Source organism: Taeniopygia guttata, chromosome 1 (assembly GCF_048771995.1).
Source record: "Taeniopygia guttata chromosome 1, bTaeGut7.mat, whole genome shotgun sequence".
Lineage (NCBI taxonomy): Eukaryota > Metazoa > Chordata > Aves > Passeriformes > Estrildidae > Taeniopygia > Taeniopygia guttata.
In genome coordinates this window covers 52,046,031-52,061,968 of record NC_133024.1, presented here as the reverse complement: position 1 = coordinate 52,061,968, position 15,938 = coordinate 52,046,031, and the positions used below count along the sequence as shown (strand labels likewise).

General features: G+C 34.8%; 1 protein-coding gene across 7 annotated transcripts in view; it reads right to left on the bottom strand.

Moving 5' to 3' along the window:
• The window catches only part of PCDH9 (protocadherin 9), a 670,991-nt gene that overhangs the window by 199,774 nt on the left and 455,279 nt on the right, over positions 1-15,938 (bottom strand). For 3 of the 7 annotated variants that reach the window (XM_030286790.4, XM_072937257.1, XM_032751405.3), the window contains one exon: positions 1-15,938. This exon is cut by the window's left edge and continues 63,935 nt beyond it; it is cut by the window's right edge and continues 19,863 nt beyond it. The exons of the other annotated variants lie outside the window; for them this stretch is intronic. The gene's annotated coding sequence lies outside the window, so the exon portion shown is untranslated. 7 annotated transcript variants of the gene reach the window in all.

Genomic DNA, 15,938 nt, shown 5'->3' with positions numbered 1-15,938 from the left:
AAGGCCTCACCAAACTGCATACATTTTTAAGTCTTTATTATAATTATAATTATATGTCTTTATTTTCATTCTTTATTATAATTATAATTATATAAGTCTTTATTTTCATCCTTTACTAAAATAGTCTTAATTCTGACACCATAACAAAAAAAAATAAAAATGCTATATACTTAAAAATGTGATTGTCCAGTATTTAAGAATACAAAAGTACTTGCAACTATCAACAAATATGGCCAGTTTCTCTTTAAATCCTTACTTAAGTCTAATGGTCAGACAGCCAGCACCTGAGGTTTCCTTTTTGTACACTTTTTCTGTGTTCAAGCTGATGTGATGACTACCCCTTGTAACTATTTCCACAACGACATGCAGTTTAATTATTAGGCTGGCACTACTATCCCCTAACTAAGATATCAATACTTCCCTTTTTCACCACTAATATCAAAATCCTTGTGGATATTTACAAGAGGTATTTTCTGATTCCCGGCATAATTTATTTCTTTAATTTAAAAGGGTACTGAGCACTGCTGAGTAGAGAAGGGAAAAGGAAACAAGGATTACTTTTCTAAGGAAAATTTCTTAATCCAAAAGTTGAGGCTGAGGGATAAATGGATACAAATTATGGGCAACTCAGTGAAAGCCCATGCTCTGCGCAGCATATAATTCACGTGTCTCTGTATCAGAAAAACAGTTGCTGAAAGGAAATAAAAACCACACCAAAACATAAAAATCTGTTAGGATTTTATATTAGGAAAATGATTATTTGGAATCAGTAGATAACTTTTAAAAATATTTTATGTGCGATTTAAAGGCTCAACTTTTTTTCTGAAAACAAAACCTAAAATATTGAAGGATCTTTTCCTCTGGAAAATTAGGTAATTTTAGGTGGTTTACTGAGTTAAACTCCTCATAGTAATCTCAACATCTCTGGTATATTGAAATTGCTAGAATTGGTAACATAGCAGAGGGAATGGGAGAAAATTCCAGTGAAACAAAAAGCTTCCATCTGGATTTCATTAAACAGTCATTTTCTCATAATTTGCTCCATCACTTTAAGGCATGGAAGTAAACAGATATACTATTGCATAATGAAAAATCTCAGGGTTTATATAAAAAATCTGGTTTTACTTGCTGGTTGTATGTGCTATTTCCTAAGTTAATTATCTGATAAAGGGTAAAAAAAAAAAAAAAAAAAGGTGTTCTCCAGTGGTGCTCAGCCTTGCATTTGTCAAAAATTTTGCCATGGTTTGAACCAACAATTGACCTAAAAACTAATATTCTCTAAAATGTAAGTGACCATAATTTTGTATACTTTTCTGTATAAAAAATATAATATATTATCCACTCACCAAACCCTTTTTGTAATTCCTTGCACCATTCGCTCATCCTTCCTTCTGTTTTTACAGATATAGAGAGGTTGATCAGGGAGGAAGGGAGGGAGGAAGGGAGGAAGAAAGGTAGGGAGGGAGGGTCATTTTAAAGCTGCTTGTCAAATGAGAGACATAAGAAAAGTTCTCAGAGCAAATTACATGGCTCTTTGATCATGGGCTACAGTATTCATGTGGGGAGAAGATTTCCCAAAGAATTCAGGCTGTACTTAACAGAAGTTATGGTCTGGCAGAAGAGAAGATAATGTTGCAATTTATGAATTTTATATATTGCAGCTATTATAGAAGCAGAAGCTTATTGCAGTGCTGCAAATCAACAGGTCTCTCCTGCTCTCTGCTGCAGAGTTCAATACTAGCACAGAGGTTACCTGTGGAGACACCCAGTTACAAAATAACCCATCTTTGCAGTCTAACATTGAAGAATTTTAGAATTTCCCTGAAGTATTTAGGAAGGCATATTTGTATTCTAATAAAGAATAGGGAGAAAAAAATGTGGTTAGTAAGGGGTGAATTGAGCACTTAACACTTATTTCGGTTTACAGGTCGATTTTAATTTTGTGTTAGGGATTACAGAGAAATCTGTCAATAAGACAATGTTACAGAAACACTTGAAGGTGGTAGAAAAGCAACTCTTAGTATCTAATGGAAAAGTTCCCATGTAAATTATAAAATTGAAAGCAAAATAAACTTATATTTTGTTGAAACAGACTATCTAGATTTTAATACTCTGAGAGGCACCAAACTCGCTGCTTCAAACATCTAGATATTTTACAGAAAAAATAATTCTAGGTAAACAGAACAGCTACATAAGGTGTTTATAGCTTATTTAATTGCAGAAACTCCAATTATAAATGGGGTTTAATTGCAGAAACCCCAAATATCAATGTCCACTGAAGCACTTGGAATTATTATTAACTTTATAATACTTTTTGTATTACTAGAAAATCACCTTCACCAAAGCAGCTCTCATAAGACATTTCCAGTATATAAAAACTCAGGAACATTTCCTTTATAGCTGTATGTCTGTGTCTGTTCTGCACCTTCTGAGTTTTGACGAGGACCACTTCTGAGCACAGACTGAAACTTCTCACCAACACTAAGCATCCTGTCACTAACATTCCCTTTGTGTGCCCCCCAGCAAGAGGACAGGAGTAGTAATGGTCCCTTTTAAGTCCCTGTGAGTAATTGTTCCCAAATTAATTAACTGCAGTGCACATCACTAGATTTCTTAAACAAAGTAGGTATTTAGTGCCCCAAGACAGGAACTGCAGAGAAAGTAAAAGATGGATGGTCATTAGGATTTATTTTACCAATTATGCATCTTTTGCATTTTTTGCCACACCTCAGAAACACAAAGATCTAAACTACTATTCAAGTAGTCTGAGAATTATAGAACAGTTACAATCCAGGGACTTAATCAAAATGCATTTGTGCTGTAATTTAGAGAGAAGACAGCAGGAGGAAGGATATGAAAAGAAAAAAGTATGATACAAACTCCAGAAAGGGATAATTTTGAAGGGTTAATGGTGATGCAGATGACAAGCAAACCAATACTAAAATACTGAGAAGACAAGCACTCAGAGGATGGAAGCACAAGCAGTAAATGGTTTATAGAGCAGTGGTCATACAAGAGAAGTCTGATAGCCTGTCTTGTCAAAAATTAAGAATTTTAAATGAACTTAATTTAATGAAATATAACATAAGCTTTCAAATGTATTTCCTGAAAACACATTTACATCTAGAATTCCACTGACATATTAATTTCTTAGGAGTTTATTTCATAAAAAAGTCCTAAAACTTTTAGAGTAAATATCCACATTGTGATCAAATGGTTATTTGAATAACGATACTTATTCCCTCTTTGAAAAGAATGAAAATTGCAGATGAAAACCCTGTTTAGGTAACATTTTTTTTCACAGATTCTGAAAATTTCCTTTGTATCTACTCCCAAAAATAATATTAATTTCCATGAAATATGGTTCTATTCAATGTAATATCAGGTTACAAAATTTATTAGTATTACCATTGTATTGAAGTCATTGTTCAGACATAGTTTGCTTAAAGACCATAATAAGAACAAAACAATAATGCTGATGACAGTTGAGGGAATAAACCTTAATTCCAAATGCTGTTTCTCTCCAAATACCCCTAACATAGCTTTTTCTTCCTAATAAAAGAAAGAGAAATATTAGTATGTATCGTCTCTTTCTAAAACACAATAAAGTGGAGGTAGCAAGCTTAGATAAAATGTACAAGAGGTAAACAGTAATGCAATATTTATAAAGAATTTGAGAAAGAGAGTAGATTTTATTAAAGTGAATTTATAATTTATAACTGGAGATTTACTGTCATGCACTTCCTAGCAAGTTTCATAGCTTCCAAGTAACCAAACTACATGTTTTGATATGCTGCAGGAATAAACCTATTACCGAGGCAACAAAACACAATGCAGTATTTGCTATACTTTATCTATTAAACTTAAGCATTTGCTTTTAAAAAATCACATTTACCAACATATTATGAGACTAGTATTTTAAAAAGAAAATTTTCCTTCCTGTTTCCTTGACTCTTGAAATTATTCTGGCTTCATTGCACATATAATTATGCTTGTATAAAAGAAAACTATTGAGTTGTATGCTCAGGGAAAAATGTAACAACTTAAACACAGTATGAAATTTTTAAAAAGTAAGTGTCAGAAAGTAAGTGTACAGAATACCAATAAATAGAAAGCTTTTCCATTCAAGCAAAGAACACGGGAATATCTGGTTAAACTGAATTGCTTGCATAATTCTCTTAATTAGTAGAAAGCTACTAAAAAAACCTTTGGTCCTGATTCTAATGCTTTTACCTACATAAAACAAATTTGGTTCAAAAATATACACAATTATTCATATTCAGTATTCACCATATAATTTTTTTGGCCTTCATGATGATTTGTTCCAATAAAAAGTAGCGGAGATGCTCGCTATCATTGTTATTTAATGAATGCTTTAGTTGATTATACATTGTTACTGTTTCATATAAGTGGCAGCAGGTCTGAAATTGTCCTCTACCAATTTCAGTATCACATAACTTTGCAGGGTATGTAAAAACCACAAAACTTTCAGGTAAAAAAGAATGTGGAAATGAAAACCGGAAACACTTGAGCAGATATTAATGTGAATTTATGGATCTAGAACATGATGGTCTCTTGGTTTTAATGAAAGTTGGTCACAATAGGGTTGGATATGCCTGGCACAGTCCCCCTGACAGTTGTTATGCTCTGACAGATGCTCCTTGAGTTTATTCTGCTAAGCAGCCATTTTTGAGCTGAAGCTGTTTCTTGTCAAGATGCCTGAAGACAACTTCTCATGAGTCAGTCTCAGCAATGGCAATGACAAAATTTTAATTTTAATGACATACATTCTTGATTTCTAAAGTACATGACTGATGCTTGTCATTGGTATTCAAGTTAACAGATAATAGCAGTAATTTTCCACCTATCAGAAGCCCATTAATTCCTTCAGGATTTAAAACTGTGGTTTAGTTGGCAGAGACTAGAGGAGCGAATGCAGTCGGCATTGAGCCACCATGTGACTGCATCCGCATGTTTAATTGCCTTTCAATGTTGTGGTTCCTCTTTTTCACAGAAGTCTGATTTAATAGGAGGGTCACAGGCTCAGGTAATCTAAAGTACAGTAAACAGAAGCTCTTAATAACGTCACTATTTTAATAACACATTTTAACAGTCCCTCTTTGCTGGGATTAAAGAGCTCCACTTGCCAAACTGGAGGTGAGGAGGAACAGCTGACAGAGAAATAGGAACTGAGAAAGCATGAACATTTTCTACATTGTTTGCTGAGTTGCTAAAAATATATTAATAGAAGAGGTATTACCTTGACTGATCCCCTTTTCTTTTTAGAGGGAAATTGCACTGCTAATCCATACTAATGTTAAGCCATCATAAAACTGTTTTATAAAATCAATTACAATCCGTAACAGAAAATGCATTGGTGTGACAAAAAATGTTATCTCTAGGGAGTTATTTACCCAGTCTACCTGGGAAGATATTTCCAACAATTGATAAAGCACAATAAACAATAAGTATGCAAAAAATGTGCCATTGCTTTTTTTAAATTATTAGTAGTAATCAAAGTTCTAGTCCTTTTTCATTAACTAGGGGCACAGAAAAGGATTCCTCTTTGAGATAGCTAAGCTGATACACACAAGTATAGTTCCAGTCCCCTGAGGTCATGATATAAAAAACTACTTTTACTAGCCTTGGATATTTCCACTCCATTCTGCATGGTTGAAACCATACTAAAACTGTGAAATAATCTGTTTTCTTTTGGAACCATAATTACATATTGACAGGTTAAACTGTAAGACCTAAATCAAGGGGATTAAGTTATTATGTGAGGATTCTCATGGGGCAAACCTAAAGGGACATCAATTATTTTGCCACAGACTAACTCCTTTTCAATTTTACTACCCTGCATGGCATTAAATACTTGGTGAAAAGGAACTACTGAAATAAAAAATGCAAGGAAAATGTAGAAAGGTTGTCAGAAAAAGTTGCAACATAAAATTAAAATAAAAATAGCTGTGCTTTGCAAGGAAAATGTTTAGGGAGAAATATTTTATTATTACAAAATATCTCCTTTTTCTTCTAAATTAGTTTTCTTTTTTTAGTTGTTTTTTTTTCATCTTAAATGTTTCAATTTTGTTTCTAAATTGTTACCAAAAACAATTGAGAAAGATCTTATTTACTGAACAATTGCCATTGTAAAATTATTGATCAGAGCATTTTCCAATCATCCACATGTTGTTAAAATGAATGACATATGTGTTACGAATAACATAAAGATTTTTTTTTTATTATTAAGCTTATAAGATGCCAAAAATGAAATATGTTTTAGAAGTAAAAAATATAGTGTACATGTTCAGGAATAACTAAATTATTTAGTTGTTGACTAATAATGTGAAAATGTGTCCATCATGACACATTATGAACTCACTCTTTATGCGCTAATTTTTGTATTTCAAATGATGCATATCCTCCCTGTGCTCATACTGCATTTCCTCTTTACCCACACCTATGTTTAATTTCGAGAACATATCTATAAAAAAACAAATAATGCCATCTTATATTGTATGTATTAGCTACATGATTAAAAAAACCCTACTAACAATATTTTGTCTTAAATTTCTAATAAAAAAAGCCAAAGGAAATTATAAAATATAATAGATTAATCACAAGAAAAGAAAATATAAAAATATACAGCTAGCTAAGTACCCACAAAGTGCCAAACAATCATTAATTTTCTGACAAAAAGAGAAAACTTCAGCGGAAACCTGCTGTTACATAAAGACATAGTGAAGTACAGAAATAACTTGGTGAATTTGCTTCTAATCATAGGAATACCATGAAAGTGTATTATTACGTATGTTTTCATCATTTGTTCTAAATCTCACTAAAGAGAAAACACGACAAGGACTTCTGAGATTAGTTTTACTGAACTCCTATTAAATTTACTTTACAAGCATAAAAGTATATTGCCTGTTGTATGAAAATTCAATGCAACTACTTTTTTAAGGTTAAGTTTAATTGTTGCTTGAAGGTTAGGGTTTGGTTGTGTGGGAATATGACATTACTGCACAGATGCTGCACTGGCTTGGGTCCCCCAGCACCTATCAATGAAACACATCAGGTGCAGCGTGTCATAGCTCATGTCTGCACTTTGATTGCTTGTACAGCTCCATAGCAACCGAAATAGAAGCAACCTGTTCTAGCAACTGGAGATTGCTTTCATATTTTACTAAGATTGGGTGTTCCGCTTGAGTTGTATAGTAGTGGATGACTTACTGGTTTGAAAAAAATAAAAATGAAAAATGTTTACAGAGCAAAAGTTTTGCCTGTTTATAAACTTGGATTTATGAAATTCAGCAAACTTTGCTGATTCCCACTAAGACATCTGATTCAGAGTCAATAATCAAAAGATTATATGATTGCAAATTAAGTTAAAAAAGGTTTAGGGATTAAATTTAAGTGAAACTGGAAGAGTGAGCATGAATCTAAACCAGAGAAGGGGAACAAAATAATCAACAAAACAAATCAAACCAAACAAAAACCCAAAGTGAAACAAACAAATAAACAAAGCTGCCAAACAAAATTCCCCAAAATTAAACAGAAAAACAACCCAAAAATAAACAAAATTACACAACTATAATGAGACGGCATAATAATTCTGACCTTTCCCAAGGGAAATGATGCAAAATCAAGAGGAACAATGAAAACATTAAGAATTTCTACATGCCATTTTTATATAATTCCTTAATTAGACTGCAGATTGATGCCTAAACCCTCTTTTCTCCCCAGCTGTAAATAGCAAAAGCAGGGTGTTGGATGATTTTGAGTTCTATTTCTGACCTTCTTTGCAGGTTCTACATTGCAAAGCTTACTTTTACCCTAAAAGAGATATTTACAAAGGGAATAGTGAACATCTACTGTTTCTTTCATCCTCACTGCTTCTCCTCACTGTAGTGAAGCCCACAGAGGAGTCTGGTGTGTTTAGAACTGATATAGTTGAAACCGCCGAAAAAATGTTTCGGTTCTGTTTCCCAAACTATTTAATGTGTGACTACCTAAAAAAGCATTTACTCCCTGCAGATGGAAGGCTAGCAAGGACAGTCATTCCCCAGGCAGTCCTGGATGCTATAAACACAGGACACTAATTCTGGTCCACTCATGCCTGCTATGCCTCATAACCAGCTGGGTGCCTCCAAGTAAGAGCTGCATGACCATATCTTGAAAACTGAAGAGTGCCTTGCAATTTTCTGCCTATTGTGTTCTTGGTTCTTATTCTTGATTCAAAATTGTTCCTCTTCAGTGTGCATACTTGAAATCTTTATTCCTTTGTGACTCTCTCTGGTGCACAAAATCTGCCCACAGGTTGTTTTTAGAGAAGACTAATAACTAGACTTTACCATACATCTGTCATTAAGCTATGGGACTGCTGTCAGTGGGTTGTCCCATGTATGTTCCATGAAAGTGCACTATAGGTATTTTTTTTTTTCCACAATTGCTGCATCTTTTCTGTACTCAGGGAAGATTGCACTGGTTGTCCCCATTTATCACCTTGAAAGCATTTGTTCTCTACTATACATGTCCAGTTCCTTCCATTGTTTGTCTTCTCTACTTTGCTTTCCAGATTTCCACACATAGTGAAAAATGGTAACCCAGGAAAATACCCCAGAAGCAGGAATAGGACAGGTTGGTACTTCTTTACTACAATTTTTTTTTATACATTGTATCATTATGTCTATAATGTGTTCAGTGGTCAGAAGGCACAGGCAGTTTCTTCTGGTAGAACAAGACTCCAGCATCCCCCATATTTCAAGGGAATCTTTCACTATTCAACTGCAATGAATTTTGTGTTCCTTCCTCAAAGCAATCCTGCATGCAATCTCCTACACTCTTGGGTGATGCCCCATTTCATAGGTTATTATGTAAAACCAAGCATCTCTTATTTCCTTTCTCCAGGATTATTAATGCCTCTGCTACAAATTCAGGTCCATGGAAGTTATTTACATCAAATATTAGAACTGGATTTTTAATTGTGAATTGAAGCCTCAATGAGAAAATGCAATTTGAATCACAAATGAACAATTAAGTTTACTGACCCACCATTCTTTGTTCTGACCATTTCTAACTCCTGGTCTTAGAATACTTTTCCTCAGTATAATGACTTCTTGAATACTGTTCTTTTGTAGTTAGAGCTCCATAAATAGTGCAGAAACTAATTTTCTAAACTTCCATCTTCCTGGGATCAGGTACATTCCTCACCTGTCTCTTAATTCCTCAGCAGGGTATCAATTATGTTAACTAATGATTAGGCACACAAAGGAAATTATTATACACATGACAAGAGAGAGTGATGAAGCTGGGTAACACCAACAGGTGTCTACATCAAAACCTGGAAAAACTGGACTGTAAATAGCATAATCATGTACTCTCACATCAAATATAGGAGCCTAAATTATCTTTTTTTTTCATAAATCGAGTAACTAAAATAGATCTCAGTACACCTGTTCAAAAAGATGTAGTGTCTGATTTCAGTACAGATACTCTATGCTTTAAACTATTTATAAGAATAACATCTTTATTCAAAACATAAATCATTAAACTTTTAAATTGAGAGTTTCATTTTGCTGTTAATGAGCATGTCCAACTCCAAAGAACTTCAATACTGTAAATAAGGACAAAATGTACCCCTTAAATAATTAATTGCAAGTCACATTCATAATAAATACTGTAATTTAAAGTTTGCTCTACAGCTATTCCTTGTCAATCAATATCACACTTGCTCAGAAGAAACAGTTATTATGTTATTATTAACAAAAATTGATACTGCTCTTTTTTACATTGAATCATCACAGTTTAACAAAATCCCATAATAGGCAACAGCTTCAATTGGTTTTAGTAGGCCTTTTTATTCAAACTCTGAAAAGACAAGGTGAAAATCTCTTGTTCCGATACATAAATATTGCAATTGGGACAATTTATTCTGGGTTTAATGTAAACTTTTGACTGAAGCACAAATCTTCCATAGGATTTCAGCACACAGATCTATGGTTTTAAACTGGGCAGAAATGATTTTGAGTGATGGCTCCTCTTAACATCAGGGGAGTGCTTACCTCTCTCACTTTACTTTGTACATGGCAGGCCTCCAAAACTCCTACTGTTAAATCTGAATTAAGTAGCCTTAATATGTATGATATTTTACATTTTCAGAAGGTATGCACTAAATCTGTAGCCTAAAACTTCTAGTTAAGGAATAAACCCAACACTTCAGGGCTTTACAGGCATTTCTTTATCTTTAATTCCTCTTGCCGAGTGTATGTTTCACTGCATATAAAAGTTCACATCACCTGAATATTTTTCTGCAGGATTAGTGGAGTAACATCTTAGTCTGAAAGTGATCTTTTTCTTTCACAGTGTTTTATTCCCTGAACTCTTAGGCTTGTATTAAATATGAAATAGGTATAATGAGTTTTAATTTTTAAAGACATTAAATACCCTGAATAAGATAGTTAAGAATTGTAGAGCGACTTTGTCACTAAAAAGAGCTTAGCAAATCCAGTAATGTACCACATTAGTTTTCTATATGCATGATTATATGTTTGCTATGTTATCAGTTTCTAGAAATGTGTTAATTCCTTGAAGCTGAATTTCTTCTGAACAATGTTAGATGAAATAGGAACGAATTAGGAAATTTTTTAAAAATTCAATTATTCACAGTTCTCAACATGAATTTACATTCATTTCTACAGTAATAGTAGACAAACAAAATTACATGAACTAAACCTCTCAATAACACCTATCAATAATAAGGTGTTTATTCAAGCAGAAAAGGTATCAAGATATGTGTAGTTGCACCTCATCTGCAAAAACTGACAATTTGTGATAATCTGGGTCACAGTCCAGCCCTTCACCTCCTTTACCCATAACCTCCTTCAGGCGTGATGTTTTCCCTGTCGACATTAGTGTCTGACAGACCTGAAACTGCTACATCAATGCTTTACAATAGTTCATACTTCAGCTGCCATATCAGTTTCATATTGTTTCTATTAATATCTCTCACTTTGCCAATGGAGTTTCCACTGGAGAAAAAAATAACGATACACAATCTTGGTGTATATATATATATACAGGCCTATGAAAGTCTTTACAAATTAAATGATAATCTCAGAAACTGTACCTAAAATTGTGTCTATAATCTGATCTAAAGTAACTGTCATTTGTACAAGTGGACCAAAGACAATAAAAACAGATTGGAAGAACTTTCTATTCTGCTTTAGGTTAAAAATGATGGAGAAGGGGAGACAAAAGTTAGGTAGACTGATTCAATCTTCTGTCCTATGGATCATTTTAATCTGATGAAACATTCCCCCGAATGCTATAAAGGGCATCAAAGCTACATTTTTTATAGGGTCCAAAGTAAGGATGTATAATATTCAAAAAAAAAAAAAAAAAGCCAAAGCAAAACAAAAAACAAATAAAATAAAATCCTAGTGTACAGAAACAGCAGGATAAATAAGACCTTGTAATCTGCAGGCTGCACCACTGTTAGTGGCAACTCAAAGGAAACTAAAAGGTCACATTGCTGTCAACTCTCCTATAAAAAATCAACCTTTGATTTTAGTAGTGTGGTGGGTTGACCTTGGCTGGTCATCAGGTTCCCACCAAGCCACTCTATCACTCCCCCTCCTCAACAGAACAGAGAAAAAATGTACAACGGAAAGCTCATGGGTCAAGATAAGGACAGGAAGATTACTTACCAATTACCATCACTAGCAAAACAGACCCAGTTTATGGAAATTAATTAAATTTACTGCCATTTAAACATAGTAGGGTAATTACAAGTAAGAACCAATCTAAAACCACCTTCCCTCCTCCCCTTTCTATTAGTCAGACTCAGCTTTACTCCCTCTTTTCTCTACCTCCTCCCCTCCAGTAGTGCAGGGGGATGGGGAAAGGCGGCTGCGGTGAGTTCATCACACATTGTCTCTGCCAGTTCTTCCTACTCAGGACAACGACTCCTTACACTCTTCTCCTGCTCCAGTGTGGGATCCCTCCCATGGGATATAGTCCTTCATGAACTTCTCTAGCATAGACCCTTCCCTCGAGTTGCAGTTCTTCAAAAAATGCTCCATCATGAGTCCTTACCATGGGGTTCAATCCTTCAAGAATTAACTAAAGGGTCCCCTGCAGGATCACAGGTCCTGCCTGGAACTTACTCCAGCAAGAGCTCTGCCACTTGTTCTGGCACAGGCTGGATTGCAGTGTGGATACCTGCTTCACCATGGACCTCCACAGGCTGAAGGGGAATCTGTGCTCTTGTGCCTGAGGTCCCTCCTCTCCCTCCTCATTCTCTGATCTGTGGTTCTCTCACATATTATCACTTCTCTCTCCAGGTGCTGCTGCACAGCATTTTTTACCCTTTCTTCAATGTCTTCATAGAGGTGCTCCTAATGTCACTGACTGGCTCAGATTTAGCCAGTGGAAGATCTCTCTCGGAGCCCTATGAAACTGGCTTCGCTTGACATGGGGGCAGCCTCTGGAATCTTCTCACAGAACCCATCCCTGCAAACCCACCCCCCCACTAGCAAACGTTTCCACATGAACCCAATGCAAGAAGCTGCAAAGGTATCACATTATAACATAATATAGAAAATGGTGAAGATATGGAAATGTTTTTCTGTATTAAACTAAAGATCACTATATGAGTAAAATATTAGGGTCCTTCCACAGTACAATTTCTTGTCCCACAGTACAATTAATTGTTCCACAGTGCAATTTATTGTACATTATATATTAGAAGGTGAACTTATGCTATTTCTCACTATTTAATTTCAAATAGGATTACAGCAAAGACCACACTACCTGCTATTCTCTCTAAGCAATACCTTAAGGCAAACTGAGAAAGCAAAATATTTTTGATGCTGAAAAATAACTTAATACTTATTTTCCATGTAGCTGCTGTCTTCCTAACAACATATTTCCAACGGTGAGAACACAGATAGCTTCCTGCAGAGTTTCTAATCTCAGGGCCATTTTGCAGAGCAGCCAGGAGGATGTGCTAGTGTAATAAGAAATCTGGTAACTACTGCCTAGAGATATAACACTTCATGTCTGCTCACTTTTCAGACTCTCTTGGCTTAAAACAGGGATCCTAGCTTGGCTCCTAAATCTTTCCTTCCCTAGATAGCAACACATTATTCTCACACCAGATAGCTTAACTTGCTGGCTGCCTACAGAGCCCTGAGTGCCCTTTTAATTATATACAAAACTAACACACAAGGTCCATAAAACACTTCCAAGTCAGTCAAGACTGCTAACTACTTGAATTTGAAGTGAGCATGCTTGTGTTTTGATTAGCTTGGTACTTCTGTTTAAACTGCAAGTGAAGACAAAATATGCTAAAGATCAGAGGGGACTGGCTGTACACTGGACTTCAAAGTTAGTGTCTCAGATTTACTTCATTTAAAAGACAACTCAGGGTTATTTTGGCAAAAAAAAATTAAAGTATGTAAAGAAAGAATGCTATTTCAGTAGGATTTTTCCCACAATATATTTTAAAAAGTCTTCTTTATGCTTGACATAATTTCCCTGTGGCATTGTGCCACCTCTACACAGCCATCCATAACTCTTCTCCTGCTTGAAACAATCTTCAACATGCCACTCTTGTTAATGACTGAGATACCCCCTGATGGTGCTTAACATTTAATAGTGGTAGAGCTCCACGTTTGCCCAAACAACCTTTTCCATTTACCTTACCTCAAAGGCGTTCTAATTTTTCTTCGGAGACAGAAATCCTTTAAGCCCATTGTATCCTTAGGCTACAAATTTACTGAGATTTAGGTTTCCAATAAGAGTTCCAAGATGAATGCCACCTTCTCATTTATGAATCAATTTTTGCCCATCGGCATTTCAGTGTTATTACTTTTTATTTTATTTTACACAAAAAGGAGAGAACCTCAGGAATGCAGAGATATGTATGCACCCAAGGTTGGGACAAGGGGGGAAGGAGGACAAAATTAAATCAGAACCAAATAAAACATATGGTATTTTCCTCAAAATATTATGAATACAGAAATTTCAAAAAATGTGTAGCCACAGATATAGTAACTTTTTCATCTTCAGGACTCTTGTTTTGATCATCAGCATTCACCACAAAGGCAAGCATGCTATTTCTTAGTGTCATGAGCTATGTTTTTGTAGAACAGTTTTCAGAAGTAAAAGAAGCACTTTTCCTTTCTTGCAACACAATTCAACTGATGCTATCATCTGTCTTCAGTAGTTAGTATGTGTTTGTTCTCAATAAAGACAACACGGTATCTTGGAAAATTCTGTAAAGGAGTGGCACATGAAAAAGCTTTACTTGCCTAAACTAACTAAAAATTCAGTGCAATTCATTTGGAGCTAAATTTGAAATAGGTGAAGCAATAAACTGAGTGGTTTAAAGAATGTAGTTGTGAGAATAATTATTTTCAAATCCGTGACTTGTAAATTCTGATTTATTTAATGATGTTTTGTCTGAAATGAATGTTGAACTTCATGTAAAGAACGGTCCTAATTGGGGAATTATGTATTTATGGGCAATGTAACAACTGTAAATAAACTATAATCCCATTTTAACTGCTTTCTGTGAGTCAGATACTATTTTTGCTCTATGGTTTAGAATTCAACCCATTTGAGGAATACAATGAAAATCAAAAGCTGGAATCAATCATCTATCAGAAGTTAGCCTGCCATGGCAGAACTCTCCTAGACTTCAGAAACATTCCCGGCAAAATAAGAATTGCCGTGCTAACCAGGCAACATGTTTTCCAAATCTTGATGGTACTAGTTAATTAGAATTTTATCTGCATTTATGACAGCTGATATATTATTTTTAGTTACATCATCATATCATAAGCAAATTTAAAAACAAGAAAGGTTCATTTGATGGGAAGGGAGGTATCTTCGGAGTTCATAATGTATCTATAAAGCTAAAAATTCTGACCAGAATCTTTCTGTAACTGGGACATTTGGAAATCCACCTCTGAAGATTTGTTTGAAGAAACAGAAAGCATCTTTCAGTATAGATACACTGTGATAGTAATGGAAACAACTGGAGTTCAGTATTATCTACATGAATGCTTAAAGGACACTCCTGATCAATGTGCGACTCAGGCCCAAGAGACTCTGCATGACCATTGAGACACTGACCCATGGGATGTGCTATAATCAGTCAAGTCTCTCTTTTAACACCACAGAATCTGACACACTGACCAATTTGTTCCATTTATGTCTTGCTCACTACTAGGGGTTTTTTCACTGCTGTATTCTATGTCTGGATTTCCCATTGCACAGGCAGGTGGAAGTGATGTAAGCAATTGTGGGTTTATACTCCTAATTATGCCTTTTAGCCAGATTAGGAATAAAGGAGAAAAAAAATCCAAGAAAACTAAAATAAAGCAAAGCAAAAAACCTCAAGAGCGTTGTTGCTTGCACTTGGAGAACAGATCTTGCATATCAAATGTCAGGAAAAGCCATTTTCAAAGGTTATCTGAACTCATGTTAAATAGTTGACTACTCAGCCAAGTGAAAAATAGATCCAAAGGATGAAATAATAAAGCATCAGGGACAAAAGATCCACACACTATTTAGCAGAGAATGAGGTTTTCTATAATGGAAACATAAGCAGAGACTCTTGCAGTACTTTGAAAAAATGATTGCAAGCAAAGCCTTGTGAAACATCAATGTATTCTGTGACAGGTGTTTACAGGTTTTTCTTTTAAGCTGTTCACAGTTGTATGTCAGAACAGTAATTTTTGGAAAAAAAAATAGAGATCTGAATGTTTTTCCAGATACAGGCATGCAATAAAAATACACTCACCTGAAAATAAATGATAATGGTATTTTTGGGTTAAAAAAGGGTTTGTGTACTGCAAATTGAAAGACTAACCCCTGAGTCTTCTAAAATGCAGTTTTCAGGTTTAGTTATTCTAAAATGCAGTTTTCAGGTT